This window comes from Coffea arabica, chromosome 6c (assembly GCF_036785885.1).
Source record: "Coffea arabica cultivar ET-39 chromosome 6c, Coffea Arabica ET-39 HiFi, whole genome shotgun sequence".
Taxonomy (NCBI): domain Eukaryota; kingdom Viridiplantae; phylum Streptophyta; class Magnoliopsida; order Gentianales; family Rubiaceae; genus Coffea; species Coffea arabica.
In genome coordinates, this window is record NC_092320.1 from 56,493,631 (window position 1) to 56,502,175 (window position 8,545).

The following is an 8,545-nucleotide window of genomic DNA, read 5'->3' on the forward strand; positions in this document are numbered from 1 at the left end:
CCACCGATTCATCTCATCTAGGCCGACGACGAAAATTTTGGCCTGATTGATGAATATACAGCAAGTCCGAGGAAAATCTCTGCGCTATTACGTGAAAAAGTTTCGTGATGAAAACGTACAGATACCTGACCCAATTGAACAAGTCACCATCGCGGCTTTTACAAACGGATTAGTGGCGGAAGTGTTTAGCACTGAAGTACATAGAGAATGTTATAGCAAAAGGTAGATAAGGGCATCTAAAGTGAGAATGTTAGTCGCACGAAAAGGAAAGCTCAGGCGATTCGGACTAGCCAAGACCCTAGGAAAAGAAATGATCAAAACCAAGGTGAATCAGAACCAGACAATTGAGAAACACAAAGTTCCTCCTATGACCGCCGAAGCGCCTTTGACAGGATTGCCAAGGAAAAACAATTCATTCTCGATTCTGAATTAACCCTCCCTCAATACAAATCGATCACGCATCCTTATTATGATGAATCAACATCACCTTGATCGATCTCCGTCAAAGATGAACGAAAAAAGAGAGAAGAGGAATGCTAACCTCTACTGTGCATACCACCGAAACATCGGCCATGGGATCGAAAACTGCAACCACTTAAAGAAAGAAATAAAAAATCTGATCAACTAAGGACACTTGAGGCAATTCGTTCGAAGTGACAGAGGGTATGATTGTTGGGATAATCGCTGAAATCAATAGCGGGAGAATAGGCGAGAACAAAGAAATAATAACCGGGCTCTCCAGGACCCTAGGGAGTGGAGAAGGCCTCCCCGAGATGGATCCCCTGATTACGGGCCCAATATAGCAAGGATCATTAATAGCATTGTTCGTGGTCTGACAGGAGGCGATAGTCAAAACTTCTGAGAGAGGACATATCGGCAAGTTAATCCAGATCATACGAATGCGAGTTTTCGTCTCACAAAGGTCATCACATGTGGCCCAAACGATCCCGTTTCGACTGCATCCAACAACCATGAAGCCCTGATGATTGAGATGCTCATCAACAATTATATCATAAAGAATGTGTATGTCGATCCAAGAAGCTTAGTAGACGTCTTGTATTACTGGACTCTCGAAAATTTGAAATTGACTGGCGACCAATTTGCCCCAATACGGATCCTCTTAGTAAGATTCAAGGGACACGTAATCTACCCCGAAGGGATGATTACGTTGATGACTGTCGAATGCCATCCGCACCACTGAATTGTCCCCGTCAACTTCACTATTGTTAAAGTCGACTCTCCCTACAATTTGCTGATATATCGACCAACGTTAAATGCTTTACAGGTTGTATACTCAACCTATCATCTAAGTTTCAAGTTTTCAAATTTAGCTGGTATAGTAGAGGTATGCAATGATGTGTATGCAACTCGAGAATATTATCTCGCTACCTTATAGGCTGCAGCCGCCTCAAGTGCAGAGCCGATAATCGAAAGGAAGTGACCAACTATTTTGTCTAGATATTTCATAGATTCTCACCGGACCGAAAAGTCTGGAATGCTTGAGACCAGGGATGAGGTTGAGGAAGTTGTTCAAGATTCGCAGAGGCCAAATTAAGTTGTTCGCGTCGACACGAGTTTACTCCCCACTCTTCGAAGTGAGATGATCAATCTCTTCAGGAAACACCAAAATGTCTTCACCTTAATCAGAGACCATTCTCGATCTAGTTTAAAACAACCACTGCTGAACTAACAACAAAAGGCCATTCATCTACCTTTTCCCTATTTTCAAAATTCAAAACCATGGCATCCTATAACCTAATATCCGATCATCCTCCCCCTTCCCCACAATCACATGATGAAGAAGAATGTTTCAAAGAATTTGAAGTTGGAAAACACAAACAAAAAACTCCTCATGTTACCCCGTAATTCCAAGTCAAAAGAATGTTCAATGTTCAAAAACCAACCATCCCTCCACCTGAATACTCTTCAGATGCTGGAGAAGAAGAAAAAGAGGATGAAGAGAAAGGAGAAGAGGACGACATATCAGAAAACTGCCCACATTCTCCTTTTGCATAATTCTCCATAATCGAGCATAATAATAGTCCTGCCAAGTCCACTTTCAAACACTCAAAATCCAGCTTAAAACGCCCCTCAGCCGACAAAGATGATGAAAAAGGTTTGGAAAGTAAAAAGGAAGCTAAATTTATTACTGATGAATCGAAGAAAGATAAATCTTCTTCAATTTCAGCCGTTACTACAGGCATGGTTTGTAGTGATGAGCAGGTGATTAAACTTCTCTAGTACATGATCGAGTTTAAGGCTAAGAAACAGGTTGATGCTGATGCTGATCCAGCTTTTTTCATGAGTTTGTCGAACGAGTGCTTCAATTTAAATATTCCAAAAGTCAGGTATATGAGAAAGTGAGGCGTTTGAAGATGAAATATTGCAATAATTTGAAGAAATTTGAGAAAGTTGGGAAGGACATGAAAACTCGAGAAAATCAGGTGTGTGCTTTGCATTTATTTTATTTTATTTACCTTGATATTGGAAATATTACATATAACGAATAAGTGGTTAAATTAAATGTTTAATTGAATTTCTATGAAATCGAGAATTAGAAATATCCTAGATTGGTGTAGAAAAATTTTTATGAATCAAATAAACACATGGTATGTATATTGTAAATTGTGTCATTTGCATGTATTACTAGACACGTAGCATATATTGTACAGTTGAATAAATTATATGTCTAGTTGATTTTTCTTTAACACCGAATGTGTGAAAATCTTTTAGATAAATGTAAGAGAATTTTCAAGGGTATACAAATTAGAACAAATGAAATTTGGAGTCAATGCGTGAGATAATAGAACTACAAATCCTTAGCAAGCAAATGAGCTAAAGTCAAAAGACCAAATCAACCTTGAGCTTCGGTTGAACTACAATGCAGCCTGCAAAAATAAGCTAACAGAATTTTTAAAGCAGAAATCGAGAGACGGAAACATCCGGAGTTTGGCCTGAGTGGAGTAGCTTAGAATTGTGGAGCACCGATTGGAAACATTGACCACCGAGTGGCATAATCTTGTGATTCTTAAGTCTTCCAAACAGCGAGATAAATGAGTATAAGAGGAGAAATTAGCTGCCAATTATTTGCTAAGTTAGGTGGTGACCAAAGAGAGAAAACTAAGGAGAAAGCAGCGGCCAACAATCTGCTAAGTCAAGCGGTGACTAAGTGGAGCAAATAGGAACTGGTTCATTAGTTGGGCGGTGACTGAAAGCGAAGAAACTAGGCAGCTCTTCCTTTCTCTCTTTCTTTCAATCTCTACAAAACAGAACTGAAGAAGTGGAACTAGATGTGAGGAGAGGAAGTTGATTAACTCCATCAGCTGCTAAACATAAACAAACAAACGAACGCAAGGAACGGGAGAGATAGCTGGAGTAGGACTTGAGGAACTGAATCAGAAATGTGAGCGGTCTGCAACATCGAAACTTAGGAGGACAAGGTATGAATCTGCAATAATCTCCTGCTTATTCGGTATAAATGGATTAATATACGAGCTGCATGTGAATTTAGCAAAGAAAATGGGTCCTTAGCTAAGGTGAAACTCTGCTTTGAAGGAGATAAAACTGTTGGACAGATTTGGAGGGAATTAGGAGCTGATGTTTGGATTTCAACCTATAAATGATGAAAATTTATGTAGTAACCTCTTAATCATCTAGTATATATTTGAATACGCATGTTGTGTACTGGATTCAAGCCAAGAAAACCGAGTTTTGTTGCAGAGATGAAGGGAATAGAGCAAGGAAACCTGATGCATGCTGCTATGCATCAGATTTGTAGTTAGGTGCAGATATGAGTCTTAATTCAGTTTTTCTCTTGAATTCTGGTCATAAACTGCCGTGTTTGCTTAGGATAACCTGTAGTCGAGTAAGTAACCTCTGCGTGAGTGGGTGAGACCTAAAACTGAAGAGGAAATGGTGGGAAAATGTCAAAGGATAAACTACTGTTTTGCTGGAAATTTATTGGTTGCAACCGAGTGTGGGAAATGAAGAAGTTCTAGCTATTCTTATGAATGTTGGTCTTGAAATTTTATATTAAACTGTAATATATTTTATAATACATTGGTCTTAACATGCATGTAAGATTTAAGTCTAAAATGAGGAGTTTATTGGTGAATTTTCGTGTCTTAAAGGCTGATTGCTGCTAAGGCTTTTCCAATGGCCGAGAGAGAACAGAGTCTTGATCAGTCCTTGTTTCGAGTTTAGCTGCAAACTTTACACGTTCTATTTAAGGCTACTCTGTAGCTTCGTAAATGTGTTTTGCTTGTCTAGTTGGGGCATGAAAATGAAAGGAAAGACTGGAGAAAACAACAAATGTTGGACTGATACACTGCTAGGAAGTTGAGGGATGCGATAGCTAATTACTAATGCAGGTGATGATGACCGATTTGTGATCTAACATTTAATCGAATAAATTACTGAAACATGGTGTTATCTGTTCTGGCTTATACTGGACTGAAAGTACGTTAAAGTATTTAGAGCCGTAAGCAAGTAAAGAAATGAAGTTTTGTTGAAAATCTGAAATATATTGCTGGAATTTTGATTTGATGGCTGAAATGGTAGTTAGTTAAGCCCTTTTATGGTATTTTTGGAAACTGTAAGGTAACTTGTTATAGGTATATACATAAGATGGCTTCTAATCACTTAATCTTGTTTTCACAAGCATTTTCTAGACTATAAACATGACAATAATCTTAATCTCAGAATATTGAATACAAGACTATAAACTTGAAAAATAAGTATATTTCTTTGGTTAAAATGATAAAGTTGTTAAGTTTCGAGATAAAATGTAAGATGGGCGTTGGATATGTTATATCTTGTATTTAAAACCAAAACTCGACTTTAATAGTTTAAAACATAAGACAACAAATGACAAGTGATTATCTACGAACTGTATCTTCATTTTAGAGTTATAAATTTATCTCAGGGGGTAGCTGTGAGCCAGAAAGCAAACCTGAGGCTTGAGAGTAATTTATTTGGGTATTTGGTGAGTGTTTCCGAATTTATGTGTTTAACTGTTTATGTGTACTTAAGTGAAATTATGTGACAAATATGTGTATTATGAAATATTGCTAAGTGATTCATTGTAAAGTGTATCTCAATTGTCCCTCACCTTCTAAGTCGAGGGTGTACTTTATCGCACTCGACTTAGTTTGAGCTTGAAGGTATTAAGCTAAGAAACTATTATTCTCTCTCTTATGTTACATTTTATTGGATAGATGACTTGAATCTTGAATTATATTGGATGATACTCTAGTTTTGGTGAACATTAACGAATTTCAGCAAGGGTTAGAACTGGAACTGCATATTCGTTCATGATAAAGAACAAATCAATTCTTGTTCAAAACATGAAAGTTTTAGAGAATTGAGTTAGCTAGTTTCCTGCAAAATGTCAGCCCAATCTGATCAGTGTAGCCTGAGTTATGATCAAAACACTAATAGCTATGCAAAATGTTGGATTTTGTGACGATTGTAGTTTTTGCTTCTGACAGTGCTCAGTTCACCTTGATAACGTGAGAATTGGGTGTTTAAATCTTCATAAGACTTGTAGATCTTTGTTTCACCGTCGAATCAGTATAAAATGCGTCCAAATCCGAGTTCGGTAGCTCCAGTTATGCCCAAAACAATGTAAGGTGCCAGAGCTGCCGTTGAATCAGTCAGTTCTGTGCACGAACTTTGGACCCATTTTTCCCCATGCTCTGTATTGATTCAGCTTTTGGTCCAAACACAAAAGTTATAGCGTTATAAATGAGCTTTTCAACACCTCTGGAATTTCTTGATTCCGATCTCTGAGTCATGAGTTGTGGTCATTCAAATAGGGTCTGTTTGGTACCCTGAATTGAAACGGTTGGGACTGTCTTGTGCATTTTTGCCCTAGTTTCGTTGAGATCTGGTTTGAGGTATTTTCATAAAAGTTATAGCCCTTCTTCTTAGCTTCGTAATGGTACTTCATAGACCTTAATCTGACTTTCCTAACCCAACTTATGGTCAAAACAGTTTGGGACAGCAACTATGCCCGTTTCCGTTTCCGTAAGCCGTTTCCGCGCATGCATATGCCAATTTTGCCGTTTTACTTGATTTATGCATTCTAGTAGCCGTTTGTGGAATAATGTGGTACAGTCTTCTATTTCAGATGGTGGTGAGTTAGACGGAGCCAGTGGGGCCTACTAGCTATTACACGTGACGTGATCTCCGCTCTTTTGCTATACTTGCTTTTTGTGTAAGTATTCAGGCCGTTTTTGTGTATAACTTGCTTATGTGCTTTGATGTGAATGAGAGGGTACGTAGGCGAGAGTGTACTTGATCACACTCGACCTAAACCCTAATTTTGCACCTGTGTTTGTCTATGAGATGTATATATATGAATTATTTTGATGTTGAACCCCTTGAGCTTGTAGTTCGGGGTGATGTTTGTGGGATCCGATCTCAAGACCTAGACGGACTATTCGAGCCGGCCGGGGCTTGGTCGAAACCAGTCCAACCTAGTCTTGAGGTCACCAAGTTTGTGAACCAAGTTTGTGAACCGAGCTTGTGAATCAAGTTCAATTTCATTTCGTTTGCTCGAGCCATTTTGTGAGGTGACTGGCCAGTGAGGGTGATAAGGTGTTAGGTGGGAATACAAGTGGAGTTCTACGGATCATTATTTGTGGTCGACGGAGTGTCGACAGGAGGTCACACGTGGCACATGATTTGGCTTTGGAGCCAACCTGTATCCTTAACTTGTATTGTTACTTTTATACTTGCGATTTGATATCTTTGTGACGAAATTGTTTGTCTTAATGTGAAATTTACGCTTTTACCCCTGTTTACTTACTAAGTATATAACTTACCCCTTTTAGTTTTGGTTTCCTTACAGGAGTCGGAGATTGAAGAGTGATTGGATTGAACTAGAAAGTTATTTGGGAAGATCCGTTATTCTGTGTATATAGTGTAGGCAGGGTCTCTTTTGAATTTTGAGACGATTGAAGTTTTGGTTGAGTTGGTGAGATATTAAGAATGGATATTTAGAACAGGTATTTTGTTTCTTTTATTGGACAAATTTATGTTTCAAATTGATTGGAGATGTACTTAAGAGTGAATGTTCAGTTGTCCAATGGTAATGTTATCTCTGAAATTAATGTGAGTGAGTGGGTCCTGGCGAGAGCCAGGCAGGCGATCCGCTAACTTCTAGGGTATGCCCTAGGAGAAGGTGGGGTCATCACAGGACACTAGTATTTCCAAGACTGAGCTTCAAACATTGAACCTTTCAAGACAGATTTCAAGTGGTAGAATTGGTGCTGGTGATTTTGAGTCGAAGTATCCACTTTTAAGCAATTCATTTGAAATAGATTCTAGTGGCATAATGAAATTTGCAGGTAAAACTGCTGATGAACTTAACTTCTTGAAAGAGAACATGCATTTGATTGCTGATGACTATGTCGGAGATCTTGACAGAAGGAGATTACTTTCAAGTTATGTATTACACATTGGTGGTTGTGCACTTAATTGAAAAGTTACTTTACAACATGTTGTAGTTTTATCTACTACAGAGGCAGAATATATGGCCATGACCGAGGCAATCAAAGAAGTCTCGTGGTTGAAGGGTTTATTTGGCGAATTTAGTCTATATCAAGGTGTTACTACTATTTACTATGATAATCAAAGTGCCATTTATTTGACTAAAGACCAAATGTATTATGAGAGGATGAAATATATTAATGTGATATTTCATTTCATTCGAGATACTATTGTTGATGGAAAAGTACTTGTTCAGAAAATCAGTACCAAGGAAAATCCTACTGACATGTTCATGAAACCTCTTCCAGTTTACAAGTTCAAGCAATGCTTGGACTTGGTTGGTGTTCGTTGTTAATGATTTAGGTCCATTGGGGTTTATGTGGATAAGGTGGAGCAAATTTGCTATTGTCGATGTTGGAAACACGCCAAGGTGGAGATTTGTTAAAGTAACTTTGTCCACATCGCCTTGTGTGTAAGGAAACCTTTCTCTTAGTTGCCTATAAATATAGTGAATCTATGATGGGATTAAGTGCACAAAATCAAGAGAGTTTTAGTGGGCTATTTGAGACTTAGGGCCATTAAATCTTTTGTTTAGTAAAATATTTTTGGATTCTCTTGTGTTTTAAATATTTGGTGTTTTGGGTCTAAAAACACTTTTTTTAGGCATTTTTGTACTCTTCTCTTCATAGTAAAATATTGCTCTTCCTCCGCCCGTGGACGTAGGTCAATTTGATCGAACCACATAAATTCCTGTGTTCCTATTTTATTTATTTTTGCTTTGTTATTTGTCTATCTTGGGGTTGTCAAAAATCCTTTCATCAATTTTTTGGGACCAGACCAAATAAAAGTTCTAGTGTAAAATCCTCAAATTTTGAAGGTATTGCTAGTCACGTCTATTTATCGTGAACCCCCAAGATCTGTTGAAAGTCCACTTCAAAATCTTGGGTTTGTTTGACTCATATAAGTCATGACAAACACATCCATATAGTTAATGAATTTGTAGTTTGCAATTAAGATTAATGGAATAGTTCTAATGCTAAGCACATCAACT

At 38.0% G+C, this 8,545-nt stretch overlaps 1 long non-coding RNA gene across 1 annotated transcript; it reads left to right on the forward strand.

Annotated features, from left to right (window-relative positions):
- The first annotated feature begins 2,947 nt into the window (after nt 1-2,947).
- Nucleotides 2,948-7,091, forward strand: LOC140008920 (uncharacterized). Its single transcript, XR_011816229.1, has 3 exons — nt 2,948-3,440; nt 6,131-6,217; nt 6,854-7,091. It is a non-coding gene; the product is annotated as an uncharacterized lncRNA (long non-coding RNA).
- Nucleotides 7,092-8,545: the final 1,454 nt, after the last annotated feature.